The 15,897-nt window shown below is 39.7% G+C and overlaps 1 protein-coding gene across 1 annotated transcript in view; it reads right to left on the reverse strand.

The window, feature by feature from the left end:
- LOC138051552 (serine-rich adhesin for platelets-like) overlaps window positions 1–15,897 on the reverse strand; it is a 124,734-nt gene that overhangs the window by 65,553 nt on the left and 43,284 nt on the right. The window lies entirely within an intron of this gene.

Raw genomic sequence — 15,897 nt, forward strand, 5'->3', positions numbered from 1 at the left:
AATCGTATAAGTGATTTTTATTCGATCTGAAATTAAAATGTACAATATCATCTACTCAACTAAATCACTTGGTAATAAAACGAAACACCAAAAACTAGGGAAGCGGGGATAACTAGTTGCGTTGGACGTTAGAAGAACGCAATTTCTAATCTTGGGTATGCTGTGCTAGGGTGACCCTCAGCAAGTTTTCGTTTTTCTTTCGTCTGCTTTTTCAGCACTATCTTGAATGCGTTATAAGTGTATGCGCAACTCCCAATCGGGCACCTCGTTATTGTTTGTATGGAGTTAATTTGCACCAACACGATGATTATTGGCAAAAGACATTTCTTAGTAATAATCTTTGATCTTTGAGACTGTTTCAAAAATTCCAGATTTTCATAATTTAGTTTTTGTGACGTCGTCATCTTTACATTTTTAGCCACATTCGACAAGCCTTACATATTAAGATCGATAAGCGTTCTTTACATAAATGCATCGTCTTCGTGGAATCTCGGCTCGTCTATTGATTGCACCCTCCCGACACGGATTAACTTCAGCAATTTTTTATCGTGAAAGCACCTAAAAGTATTTAAATGTCAAGAAGAGCACTAAATCGAGCTGTTAGTTTGTATTGACCACTGTCGAGCTAAATTTGATGATTCACAAGTCTCATGTATATAACTGTACTTTATTCTAAATAACCACAGCAATTCGCGGCTTAACTTTCTGTGAAAAAGAAGCTGAAGTGAACTCAGAAATGGTCAACAATGATGTCAGCCTCGATGACAACGTTACTCGATTCCCTTTTATTCTCTACAATCTTTCTGCGTTAAGCATTTTACTAATAACCACGTATCCTCTCAGGGGGCTATTTACGTTGCATCGTTTCTGAGGAAACGATGCGTAGTTATTTTGACCTCAACTTACCTTCTTAAATCAAACAGACCTCGCTTACTTTTGATTCAAAGTCTAACTAGCCAAGGGCAAAGTACTTCAATCCTGTCACACGAGTTATTGAAACCATCTCAAGATGTACATGTTCGTATTTCAAAATTAGGTCCTATCAGAATGTTGGCTTAACTGCAGAATACCGTGCCACATCGAAGCCGTACCCCTGAAAAGGTTGGATTCGTGGTTAGAAAGCCTATATTGAAAGTGTGGTTTTATCAACGGAGTTGATAATGTAAATTGGCCACCGTACAGAGATTCTAAAAGCTGACGTTTCGAGCGTTAGCCCTTCGTCAGAGCGAATCGAGGGATTATGTGTTACGTGTAGTTTTTATTGGAGAGTAGGAGTTACGCTAATGGTGTTAACATATCAACGTGAAAAGTAGTAATATATTAGTTAAATGAAAAGCGATCCCGAGACTGGTAGAATCTTTTCGCAACCTCCACTTATTTCATTCAAACGCGACAAAAAAGTAGGCAACTTTTTAGTTAGAAGCGCGCTCAAAACTAACGAGCAACCCGGCACTTTCAAATGCGCGCGCTCACGATGCAAAACTTGTCTTTTCATTGTTAACACTAGCAAGATATCGGGACCTAAGCGATCTGTTAAGATCACCGATCGTTTCACATGTACCGCCGCAAATGTCATTTATTGCATAACCTGTACGTTATGCAATAAATTATACATTGGTGAGACAGGTAGACGACTAGGTGACCGATTCCGCGAAGACCTTCGCGATGTTGAGAAGAATGACAAGGATGCATCTAAGCCAGTCGCTCGCCATTTCAATCTGCCTAACCACTCCAAAAAACACATGGCTATCTGCGGCCTTTCCCTACATCTAGGTACGACAGAAAGCCGCAAGAATCTGGAACAAAAATTCATCTTTCAAATCGGCACCCTTAATCCTCACGGTATTAACGAACGCTTTTCATTTAACTAATATATTCCTATTTTTCACGTTGCCATGTTAACACCAATAGCGTAGCTCCTACTCTACTATAAAAACTACACGTAACCCATAATCCCTCGATTCGCTATGACGAAGGGCTAACGCTCGAAACGTCAGCTTTTAGAATCTCTGTACGGTGGCCAATTTACATTATCAACTCCGTTGATAAAACCAACTTTTTGTATACTACTTCCTCACCGACGCAGCACCACAGTTTCTTTAGAAACTACGCCCTTCATTATATTGAAAGTGGATACGCGGATACGAAGTCGTTTTCCTGGTTCCCAGTTCTCCTTTCTGAAGCGCCAAACAAAAAAACAGCGAAGGAGATTGATGCACAGGTATTTCTCGTTCTTAAAGCACGATGCCCGAGCGAAACAGAATGATGTATATTAATTAAAGCGCGAAGATCGAGTGAAAAACAATGAAGTATCTTAAACTCCAAGCGCGATCAATCTCCTTGTTGATATGTATTTCTCGTCCTTTAAGCGCGATGATCGAGTCATTTTACAGTTCGGTTAACTACTCTTTTCTTGAAATAGCACTCGATTCCTGGCGTCCATGCAATTCATTATCTGAACTGTATAAAATTATCTGTATTTGTCCATCCATCTATCTATCTACACAGTTTATCTAAACATTTATAAATAAGGAAATGCATCATACTTACCATACGGAATATCGCCTAATACTTAGCCGACGAGGCTGTAGGCCGAGTTGGCTAAAATTAGGCGATAGTCCGCAAGATTCAGCAGGATATTGCTTTATTATTCAACATATTGATGACAAAGAACAATTTTCTACGCTTATTGAAAAAAAAAAAATCTTGAAAAACTACCATTTTGCTCCGAGACACAATATCGCAGGATATACTTTGAGTACGCACTACAAATATTGAATGCGCAATGTGTTGAATAATAAACAGATATGTACAAATATACGCACATTTTTTATATATTTTTTGGATTTAATAATATACAGATATCTTCATCTTTGCGGCTCGTGTTTTTTTAAATAGCCGCAAGATTTTTGGAAACGAGAATATATTCTTTTCGCAGAACATCGCAGATACAAACGACTATTTGCGATGGCCGCAATAAACTGAGTGATCGCAAGCACATTTGATCCGGCGCTTGTGTTATTACAGTCATCGAAAAGTGCACCTGGAAAGAGATTTAAATTTTGTTCTGGAAAAAAACATTTCTTCAACGTAAGACTTTAAGTGTGCTTGCCACTTTTCATATACTGATCGAATGCTAATTGTTGGAGAAAGATTGAATGTTTGCAACAAAGAACGGATCAAGGAATAATTTTGAATTTTTTGTTGAACGGAAGCAATATAATGCAAGCGCACTTTTCAGTTTCGCGTCAGATCTCAGTTCTGTTCTCGCTTTTCGGTGACAAGGCTCGAGCCAGTTTCTACAAATTCAGGAAAAAGCTACTTTTTAGCTTCCAACAAGGGTGGTTACGTTCCAGCGAGAGTTAATTTCGACCAAGAATCTTTCGGTATACTGATCACTGAATTACAAAAAGGGCTGACACACACCAAAAACATCAAGATGTCAGATGCTGTACTACGCTTGCCTTGATTGGCCAACTTAACAGCTGTTTTCCTACTGGAAAGCACTGGGCAATAGTCAACTCCCGATACCTCGAATCCTCTCTAACTCGAACAAAAATTGATTTTGCCTTGATTTCCGTCATACATTTATGAAGATACAGGCACTGAAGTTAATTGTACCCCAAACCAACCTAAAACCTGAACTGGACTGGCACGTTTTGTATAATGCAAAAAAGGTCAAAGATTACAGGGCTGCTTCATAATAAATTTACTGTTTTGGACCGTAGTTCACTGTTTGTTTTGATTGTCATGTACTGACAGATGTAGTTCGGGTTATCGGATCTTATCGAGAGTGTAAGTACACAGAGAATGAAGTGAAGGGAAACGAAAATTGGTTCCAGTGAGCGGGAAGTTCGAGTTATCGAGGGCTCGAGTTACCCAGGGTAAAATTGCTGCTCAACTCCTTGCTCCCGATAACTCGAACATTTTTCAATTTCCCTTAAAGGTTCGAGTTATCAGGAGTCGACTGTAATGATTTTCGAAAAATTTAAGGTAGCTCTGAATCAGCTCCTATGAATTTTTTCAAAACTTTGCCGATAGTTTAATTTCGCGATATAAGCAAGTAAAGACGAAATATAGGGTGTTTTTGGAGAGCTTTCATGTTGCCATGGTATCCTATTACGTCACAATAGTGGGCGCATTAGGTGTTTCATACGGTACCCGCCTAGGCGGGTTACACCACGTCCATGTAAACAGGCCCTTAAAAGTCGTGAAACTGGTTCCAGCCACCTTTATGTTCAGGGTCTTAATGCGCGCCTCCATTACCTTCCTATTGTAGGCTCCTTTTGTGTGTAGCTGGCTATGAGGTACTTTAGGTTCAGCATGTGCTTTCCGGCTAGGTTCGATGGTCCGTTTCCTTGTATAACAACATACGTTTTGCGCATCTCGAGATACTCGGATTTCCTATTACTAGTGCTTATTAATACAGGGATATTTTTTGGGCGGTTTAAAACTATGCAGAGAAAGCATAACTTAGCAAGTGCTCTTGGTATCCAAAAAGAAAATTGGGAGTAGCCATGCATTTTTCAGAGATAATTAAGCTTTAGTTTGGTAAAGAACGCCATACATTGCTTTGTATTTTAAAGCTTTTTACAAATATTGCTGATTAATTATCTTCGAAAAATGCGTGGTTACCCCCAATTTTCGTTTTGGTTTAAATATCACTTGTTAAGATCTGCTTTTCCCGCATATTCACTAAACCGCGCAAAAATACCTTTGAATTAGTAGGCACTGTCCTTAACTTACAAGAACTTTATGAGGTTCGAAAGTCAGTGGGTTTCCAATGGAAACTTTCGATCCTTTTAGGATTGCCACGTTTTGATAATTGTCTAATGCTATCCTTTGTTAATCTTAAGGGTGTCTGCGAGGCTCCAAATCTTACCACGTTGACGGTACATCACTGCCTAAATTAAGACACTCTTACTTTCAGCTCTTAGGAAATATCTTAAAAACTAGTTTGATGAGAACTATTAGAGCGTGAATAAACCCAGGTTTCAGATATTGCTCAACATTTCTAAGAAAATTTAATTCCGCTTTTGGTTTTTTAACACGGGTCACCCGTTTGGATACCTCAGCTAACGCGAGCAGCTCACGCGCACGCGCGCACGCTCAGCCGAAATTAAGTAAGGGTTTACTGCAGGAAGTGTACTACATTACTTGTCGATGTTTTTTATACCCCGGTTTTTTGCTGTTTAAAGCAGATTTTAGGTATAATTATTTCTACTAAGAAATTTAAATAGCTTAGTTTCGAGGCTCAGGTCAAGAATACTTGTTCAGGTTTCACGTTCCCTGTTAAACTTCCTCTTTAATTGTGCTTTAATTAATAATAAAATTCTGCAGCATTCTTTGCCACATATATATTTTACCACGTAGTACCAAAATTAATCATATGGACATCACTATTATATTATAGGGAATAGAAAATAAAATGCCACAAGCTTTACTCCCTGCCACTTGGTAGACAACTTATACATGTATCGAACCTATAATAATGAATATCAAACGCTAAAAAGAAACAATAAGGTGTTTTACGGTTATCCGCCGTACCTTGTCTGGAAAAAGTGTTAAAATTGAGATCCCAGAAGCAGCAAGAACACAAATTGTTGACTAATACTGTCTAATACTGCTGTAACGGTATTCGACGACGATGCCACTGTTAGCATGTATTCTTTCACTTCCTTCTCACGACAAAAATCATTCATCACGAGGGACACTCCCTGCTTCTTAGCTATGACGGAACAATTAAAGTGCTTTCACTTTTTTGAGTCATGAGATGTGGTTTTAACTTGGAACGATAAGTTTTCGGTTTCGTTGTTTGCACCGCTTAGTTGGAAAGCAAATGTTTTCTTTTGAAACAGAAAAGAAATAGGCGTTAAATGAACCTCTCGTTTTCGTTAGGAGCCGGTCTGTTTTCAACTTAATATCTTTATATGGGATGCCTTCGGCAAGCCCACGTTTAAAAACGGCTTGAGTGTCATCGTAGTCAGTCATGGAAATTAGCCACGTGCTTATCACGAAGCTCTTGGGTGACAAGGACTGCACATACTACTGGAATCTATTACTATATAAAGAAGCTTACCATATTAAGCGTTTAACACCATTTCTGAACAATGGCTTAAAAGCCAGTAGAGAACTCCGCCTATTCTCCTGACAGTTTCGTTTCTTTGTTTTTCATTTTCACGTGATTATACTGTTGCACAATCTCGCAGTATTTAAATTCTGCTAATTGTATCCCGCCTTAGTCCGAAGATGATATAGATTTATATCGAAATATTACAAGCACATAACATCGTTTCCTTGCATTTGTTGTCTATCAAGTTTAGTCACAATGCAATTACTCGGTATAGCATTTATTCTTTACATACTACTTCCCTTTTTCGAATTACTACCTTCTCAGACTGAATTCGTCGAAGATAGTTTCCCGTATTTTAGTCCGGAGCAAAATTCTCAAAACTTTGATACCGCGAACGAAAGTGACAATAATTGGAAAAGTTTAAGCAATCGATCGGATTTCACCATTTCGGCGTTTTACTCTGTAGGCTCTCTGTAGTGAACATGAACCCAGATCAGGCCTTTTCGTCGCTATGGCGGTGTTAATTCTTCAAATCATGAACACACAGAAGCAGCAAATGGTTAGACTACTTCATTTAATCTCAAAAACGGAACCTTATTTTATCGGATTTCACAACTTGAAAATGCCATAAATCACATCTGTAACGGAAATGATCACGACGGTTCCGGTCGCGGCAGTATAATTTAAATGCAAACTGTTTAAGAAATGGTCTCGATAGGACAGGTGTTACTATTCATCTTTTAAACTGTGCAACATTTTTAGGCCAAAAGATTTTATTCCGGATTCTTCCAAACCGCGTATTGTGTACAAATTTACTTGTGGCTGTGGCTGTGGTGCTCGCTACGTTGGTGAAACGTAAATGAGCACCCTTTTCGGGATAAGACTTCTCATATTTTCAAGCATCTTAGTTTTTCTAAGAATTGTCCGAATAATTGTGATGTCTCTTGTTTCAAAACTGTTGCTGTTGATAATGTTACCTCTTTCTATCAACTCAAAATCAAGGACGCTTTCGTGAAACCCGAACTCAACAAACAAACAAGTTGATCATATCAGTTCAGCATTACAATTTTAAACTTTTACAGTGGTATCAGTTGTGTTTTCTGTAATATGGTTGGTTGGTTGGTTTGAATTAATCTGCTTGTAACGAACATTTAATCAACAGAGAATCCTGGTCTTAATAGCACAAGTATTACTATTATTTTTTTAAAATGCAACCACACTTTTGAGTTAAGGGACATGTCCCCATGCTTTAAACATCATCATCAGCCAGAGTGAGGGTAACAGTGGTTGTATTTGCGTTCGACAGAGGAGAACGCAAACCTAAATTTGTGGGTATCCTCTGGTTTATAGGTGTTCTGCGCTGCTTTTGCGAAAAAAATTGAATTTCGTTTGGACACAAATTTGCCTCGCTTTCATTCCTAGCCTCGCTTCAGACGGGATCGACACTAGTCTACACAGTTTGACACGCACTTGCCTCACTTTCATGTAGGCAAATTTTGGTTTGGATTTTGAAAGCCTTATCCTCGTTAGTAAAATTACCTTTTAATATGCTCGTCAGAGTCTTTGGGAAGTGTATGCGACTCCTGGTCGGAATATTTCATACAGCAATGCAGGGGTTTTGTACTCGAATGTTTCGTTTTCGAACTCAGCAGTCAATTTACCGACGTTACATCGAACCAAATGAATAAAGCTTGTGGTCACAAATAACCGTTTCGAGTTACATAGCTCTGCGGTTATTGCGCAACAAGTTGAATCTACCGAGTAGCCCGGCGGTCATTGTGTCATTATCTTTAACAAAGTAATCATTATTCCAATGAGTTGTGTCGCTTAGTGGCCAAAGCGCTATTTCACTACAACTTTTAATTTCGGTCCCGAACAAGCAATCATTATGGCCATTCTCGTCACCAGAGCCTCAGATCTTAAGTCTGCATATGACCCAAGGCTCTGGGAAATTCTATATGGAAAAAAATGCACAGTATGGTTCTTATAGCCAAAAATTGGCTGATTGAACCTTACGGCGCCAGCTCACTCCTCGTGCTAACATGAATGCACCAATCAGAAACGCTTTTCATTGCTCTTCACGAAGACCAATGAGAAGACACTTTGTTTCAGAGTTCCCCAGAGCTGTTCTCTCCCTCAGTCATGCGCAAAAGAGAAGAGCTCTGGGGTGGAGATTGTCACTGTGGCCCGATGTTTATTATTTGAAAGACACAAGAACTGCCCAGCCGAATGGAGGCAACACACTGGGTCAATTCATTAATTATGTATTCATGTTAGTCGTGAACACAGGCCATTTAAGAATTTGATACAATTTCAATGAAACGTGTTCAGTTGGGAGGTACTCATCTTAGAGTTTTTATTACCTAGCTGTCTGTTTCCTGTTTTCTTAGGTGAGTGTACAGTAGCATATTGCTGGCATAAGTCAAATATTTCTCAGTTCTCCCCGGAACACTCATTCACAGCATTATAAATTTTATGTTCTTTCCCTGTAGAATTATAGAGCAAGATATTAAAGTGAAGGTTATAGAGACAAGATACGTTGACAACCTCGTTCCCAGGGCTTTTTCCCTAAGAAAATGGGAAGGGCGGGAAAAGGCCCTGGCATCGGCCGGTGACATGACCCACTAAAACACCCAGAAATTGTGGGTGTAATAAATTAGCATGACTGTCTTTATATTCCGAGCAAAGCATACAAACCGGATTTCTGGGAAAGATCTTAGTTGGCGTCGCCTCCTTACTGGCCCCATTTTGAGTATGAAATTAAATTTCACAAAAATCGCATAAAAATTACATTAATTATTGTAACATTGCAACCAGCCAATAAGAAAATAGAATCGACCGGCCGATGCCAGGGCCTTTTCCCGCCGTTCCCATTTTCTTAGAGAAAAAGCCCTGGGAACGAGGTTGATAAGTTGATTGCTGCTACTAACTACTCATTAACTTTTATTGTAATTTTTATTTCAATTTTATGTGTTCCAGGCCCGCAGTAATTCTCGGTTTTCAGATGACGTCACGGCCGCCATGTTGGAGCCCCGACCAAATCCTCTCGGAATTTAACTCTATTATTATGCTAACGTTTTCTTTTGTTTTCGTTGAAAAACATGAATGTTGATCACGTGAGTGAAAACCAACAATTCGCGTAAGCTGTTGCGGTGTCCCTGGCTGTATTGTCCCATTTACATCTTTTGTTTTGTTTGTGTATATTTAATACTAAGTCGGCGAAGCTAATAAAATCAAAATAAAATTAAAAATAGTGTTATCAGAGATTCTCTCCATGGATCACAAGGTAATACTCTAAAACTTTTGCACTTCCTGAGTGGCTAAAAATCATGTCGAACGCACTCTGTTAATCTGCGATTACTGCTAGTTTTAAATATAATATACACAAAATTTTGTGACTGTTATACTCACTATGCTGACTATGGCTGATGATGATGTTTGAAACATCGAAATATGTTCCTTATTCATTAAATTCAAAAGTGTGGTTGTATTTTAAAAATAATGGTGAACTGTTTATTAATTCAAATATTTTATTTACTTAGTCCTGTCACTATTAATGCTAACAAAGCAACAATTATGCAGTCAATTTTTCTTTTTTAATGAACTGAAACACAACTTGCGCAGCAACAATGTAACAGTAAGAACATGAAAAAGAGAATATCAGTAAAATATAATTTGTGGCTACAATGAAAAACAAACCGCCGTAGGAGCAGAGAGGAAAGGGCAAAGATATGTCACGTTGAAAAACCAAAAACCGCGTAATGCACAGATGGTGCGCTTCTATTGGTCAAAGTACAACAATTTTTTTCGAAAATGAAAAACAAACTGCCCTCGATTTTCAGCTCTGCGCCTCACAACCAGAGCAAAAAGTAAAGAAGAGGTTTGAGCTAATGCAGCACCCGTAATGTCAACAACAACGTTAACTGGCATTTTTATTTACATTCCCTGCCTGTTGCTTGTTTTTAATCGGTGCATCCCACGTGAACGCCTACTTGGCGTCTTGTTTTTTTCTAACAGAGTAGGCACCAAAAACATCGAATTACTTTCGTTTGGTTTCTTTATGGAAAGAACAACCTCGTTTCCAGGGTGCTCTCTTTTCCTCCCTCAAGGGAGAAAGAGAGAGGACCCTGGGAACGAGGTTGTGCAAAGCAAGGTCTCCTTTGAATTGCGGTATTCGCAAGTTGACAAAGACGAATGTGCAAGACGAGGCCCGAAAAACGTACCAAGCGCTTTCACTTTTAATGATTACATCTCAAATACAGAAACTTAAATTATCACCTGGAAATCGTTGTTTTAAAGGGAAATAATCGCTTCCGTTAGTGTTCGTCTCTCTTTCCTTCTATTGTCTGCAAATTTAACTCTAAAATTCTCCGGGTGGGGGAGCACCCCTCTTTATTGGCTAATTTCTAGAATGGACACTGAACAGCCTCACGCGACCACGCCGTTTCCATTGCGCCTTCAAAAAAACGGAAATGTCGTGCTTCGAGAATTCGACTGGATAGAGGAAATAGTATTTCTGACAATAAAGCGAAGCGATATAGACGGAAATAGTTTTTGCCTGCACGGACAGGAGGATTGATGCTGAGCGAGAGAGATTACGAGAAGAGTGTCAGACATATATAGTAGTCATAGTAGTCCGCTATGATTTGAAAACCATTCTAGGTCAGCAACAATTCAGCTCCCAAGTTTAAGGAGGCTCGAAATAGTTTCTCCTTTTTTCAAACAAATAAACATATTCTGTCCTTAGATACAGTTAGGGCAATCATATCAAGACGAAATTTGGCCAGGGTATTAAGTACCTATCGTAGATTTCTCACACTATGTTTTCTGGAAAAATGATGTTACCATGGCAACGATATTAGGCATTTCTTTGAGCCTTAAAATCAACATATGTGGTCCTTTTTGAAGAAACAGGACGGTGAAATTTTCCCATTCATCGTTACCAGATAATGTTAGAAATACTCTCTAAGATATTTAAAATTCAACAAAATCTGTAGGTCAGTTTTTCAGAAAAATAAGTTTTTTTGAATTGTGACTCTAATTTTTTTTTTCACCTACAGAATTTTTTTAATTATAAAGACAAACGGTTTAAATTAATCTAAGCTAACATGCAAAAAATGAAAAAAATTCACCGTCCAGAAGCAGAGATATAAACGAGTAAAGTTGCAAAATCAGGAAAAATTAGGGGGTTACAAGATCAGCATTTACGCATGCGTCACCCGCTCATTCGAGTCCGCGCGCGAGTGGAGCTACAGGTCAACACAAACGAATTTAAGCGACTATATATTAAACCGTTTAAGTCGAATTTTCGTAGTTTTCGTGCATAGGAGAGCTCTATTTACATTCCATGTATATAGGAATTGGAGAAAGGTAAGCGAAATTAGCGGTATTTGTTTATTTCTGGTGACCCATTTGAATCATGAGCTGACGCAAGCAGCTTACGAATTGCGTGTGTGGCTTACGCACGCGCGCGCGCTCAGCTGAAAACCCTTTCGAGCCTCTTTAAGTTCGATTTAAGTGTGTATTGTTAGTTTCCATGATTGCTTATCGTAACTCAGCCCCCGGAGTTAGCGGCACCGCAGTTGGTTGGGGTATACGTTCCCTTTTTTTCCACAAAGTGTTTCTGGATTTTCGAATCCGGCAGTGTCACACCAATCTACTGTGAATTGGTTTGTCTCTGGAGGCAAATGTCTGTATTATGAGAAATAGAGAGGATTCATCATTTATTTTAGCAGTGTTCTTACATAAACTAGGGTATGAGGTCTTTGGTGACCTATAGGTCCTATGAGTCTCATGTCTCATTGATAGTGCAGGCAGAATCACGACCCAGAGGCAAGTTAAAAGTTTCTACCAATGCAGATGAAGCGAACACTCGAGAAACCGCATATTCTAAATATAAATTACTTTCGTTTTGCCCAGAAGAAGAGTGTACGTACAAATAGAGAGGACGAAAGCCCAAAGCGTAATTCATCAGGACTGATGATCTAGTTTCGTAACACTGGTTTCTAAAAAGGAGTTGAATTTTAGTTATTTAATATCGAAATCGAGTGCCTATAAAAAGAACATTATACTTGCATGCCAAGGTGTCCCGGCAACAGCTCAATGTAATATATCTTGCCTTTTTCGCCATAAAAGCATGTGACTTAAGGCCACTTTCGATCTAAAAATATCTTTTTCCTACTCAAACCAGTAATCCATGGGCTTCGGGGCGGACATTGAACGATCTCCGTCGAGATACAAAAGCGAAGAAATATTACGTAAAATGTCAGTCGCACTAACCAAAATTTTTGCTCAAGTAAAAGTGGTATTTACAGAATCGGGCACTATTTGCTGAAACATCCGAGAACAACTGATGTTGTCATCAGGCGTTCTCTCTTATATCAGTTGGTCCCAAGAAAAAGCGAGGAAGGACGTTAAAATAGACCTTACCAGATATTCCCTTTTTAATTAATAATCACCATAACAATCTTGTGAACGTTTAAGAATCTTGTTTGCACAACAAACAAAGTTTGGGCCAAGGTTTTATTGCTAGGTGATTCAGCAAAATATAACCATCTTCTATCTTCTACCCCCCCCCCCCCCCTCAAGAACAATATTGCAATCCAATTTCTAGTCCCTCTCGCTCGAATGAAAAGCCCCGAAGCCGTAAAATGTGCATTTTTCCTATTTCATACACCACGGAATTGTTCTTTGAGGTTTGGGGGAACTCTACGCCTACGTTTTATTCAATACTCAATATTCTCTCCGTCGCCTCTTTTGTTCGTTCCCCATTATTTATGCGTCTAATAACTGAAAGGTATGTACTTTCAGTTATCGGGGAAAAATATTCAAAGCACTTTCGATATCATGTCTTGAATATTTGAGAAATGCAATTGGCGTCCACGCAACTAAATATTAAACTCTAAAAATATCATTGGACTCAAATTCGCCTTCGTGTATCGTCAAATTGAGTCGAACAAAATGATTTTATTTAAGCCAGTAACTTACCTTAACTGGTATAAGATAAAGAAGAATAGTGGGCTGGCAACTCAGCTAGAAGTGATGTTATTTTGAACTTTACTTTCAATATTAAATATTTCATCGGAAACCGGGTACTCGGTACCTGCAAGTTGGTAAACCAACCGTGTTCGCTCAGTTTGCTGAGCATCATTCTCGTCCCCAGAGTCCTCGTGCCAAGAACACGGACTCAGGCCAGTTCCAAAGCAGGAAGTCCGCAAATCATGGAATTCCGACTCGTCTACGCAGACTCGGAAATTGGGAACAACCGTGATTGCAGTCACAAAAAATGGACTTTCACTGTGCTTGCGTATAAAATGGCCCTGGCCAGAGTCCGTGTTCTCTTAGTGCTGTCGACCAAAAGAAAGGCGGGCTCTGGGGATGAGAATGGCTGAGCATGCCAATGGCATACTACCGTGCGGGAGGTCGTAAGTTCAAGTCCGGTCGGACCAACACTCCGGGTTTTAAAAATAACTGAGGAGAAAGTGCTGTCTTTGTAATTGCATCCGCAAATGCATTATTAGACCCTCAACTTCTCTCGGATAAGGACTATAAATCGTAGGTCCCGTCTCGCAACGCTTCATGAATTGCAGTGTGGAACGTTGAAGATCCCACTCACACTACTCAAGAAGAGCAGGGCACGACGTTCCCGGCTTTGCGGATTGGTCGGGTTCAGGACCACAAGTTAATTAGCCTTTGTCTATTAATGAAGTGCAACTATCGTAAAATAAAGACTTCGATTCATCACACGTATTCGATTGAGGGGCCGTAAAAGTGCCGTATACCACTATCGTAATACAAGTTTAGTTTAGCTTCGCTTGAGTTGAGTTTTAAAATGTTTGCACAAGAATGGAGTTCAGTGTATGCCCATAAGATTTTTCTTGTGCGTTAGTGTGGCCAGCTACACTGATACTGCGTCATTTGCGGATCACATCAGACGAGGCTAAATTCTATTTTTGCACATATTCGGGCTTTTAGTTGGCTATGAATAACCCAAAATTTACCTGCGTGTGCGTCCATCTTTGTTCTATTCATATCAGTAACCAAAAGTCCTTCGCGTACACTACAAACACCGAAACTTGCAATGACATGAAAATAACCACTGTCTCACTAGCACTAAGATTGTGACACTGGCAGAGACACCACTACCACACTGAGACAAACACCCTCACTGTCACTATCTGCTACCAAAACGGATTCCGACTGTTGCAATGGAAACGACACTGGAACACTTTCGCCGACATTAGTGCCACTGGCACTGGTGCTCACTCTAACCTACATTTACATGACAACTTTTTCCCTTGACCAGTCCCTGGACATTAAAACTAATAAGTGGATCCGTACACAACTACATATCTCAGCGTCCGATCGTTCAGAAGTTTGAAATCAGCGGATAGTTGTGACTTCGAAACGAGAACAAGGCCAAGATGCTGGCCAGCGGCTTCACTTATTGTGAAAAACACTACATGAGAATTACCTTAAACCTAACGGTAACTGTCGCTTTTAAGGACGGTGTCGTTCTTTTCCAAATTGAAGCTTAATTATCCCTGAGAAATGCATCCTCATACCCAATTTTCAAATTTTGGATACCAACAGCACTTGCTAAGTTCTGCTTTCTCCGCATAGTTTTGAACCCCGAAAAAATATCCTTGTATTAAGCCTAGTTTTCATATGTCGGGAAAATCCCAGACTATCGGGGATTTCGCAGTTTCCCGACCGTCCCAGATTTTGCCAACATATCGGAAAATGGCCACTTTGGCGGAAAATGGAAAGTGCGCCAAAAATTGAAACATGCAATTTAGAGGATTGGAAACGAGCTAAAAACCATCGCCGACGTCCCTGAAAGTTTTCATATGTCGGGAATGATCGCCGACGATCTCAAAAATCTGGGACACGTCGGGAAAATAGAAACAATTCCTATTTTCCCGATTCGTCCCCGACCATCCCAGATTATCGGGATGTCTACGATTTATGGTTTTCATTAGTCAGCAAAATCTGGGACGGTCGGGAAACTGTGAAATCCCCGATCGTCTGGGATGTTCCCGACGTATGAAAACTAGGCTTTAATAAGCACCACCGATAGGAAATCCGAGTCTCTCGAGATGCGCAGAACGTATGCGCAATAACAATAGTAAGCACCGTCCTTAAGGTGATTCCCTCGTTTTGCATTGCGCAACCCTACTGCGCATAATTTTTTTCGTCATTAGCACGCGCATTGGCTCGCGCACATTGATAAAATGGCAGACATCCATTGACGCCAAACATAATCAGACAAAGAATGGCTATTTTTTTCTGAACGAGTGCGGTGACACCCATTTTTGATTTCATATTTTGCTGAGAACGATGTTTTCGTGGAGTAGTAAAAAAATGAGCACAAATTTATGGCCAGGCTTTTGGCAATTTCATAAAACTGTACGGAAGGAGCCATTACGAGTCGACCAGCCCATACTGAAGTTAAAGCTATTTTGGAGTGTTAGCTACTCACAGAGGCACTCAAATACATTTTTCAGGTACGTACGTGAATTAACCTGATAGAATGACATCAGGCCCTGTGCTACATCATTGAAATCGAAGTAAATTTGTCCAACATTGGGGATGCGCGGCAGTTGTGAACGAGAGAGATGGCAATTTGCCTACCACAATCGTGGCAGTGTCGGTTTCCAGGACTCAGTGTTTTCCTACGCTCATGTTGGTCGTATTTCAGTTTGCTAAAAACCCTTTCATTGATGATGAACAATATCGATTGGAATGACAAATGATTGAAGAGTACTTAATAAATTACTTAATTAATTAATTTCTAGGTTCAAGGATTGGTCCATTGACAGGTT

The sequence above is a fragment of the Montipora capricornis genome, chromosome 6 (genome assembly GCF_036669925.1).
Source record: "Montipora capricornis isolate CH-2021 chromosome 6, ASM3666992v2, whole genome shotgun sequence".
Taxonomy (NCBI): Eukaryota; Metazoa; Cnidaria; class Anthozoa; order Scleractinia; family Acroporidae; genus Montipora; species Montipora capricornis.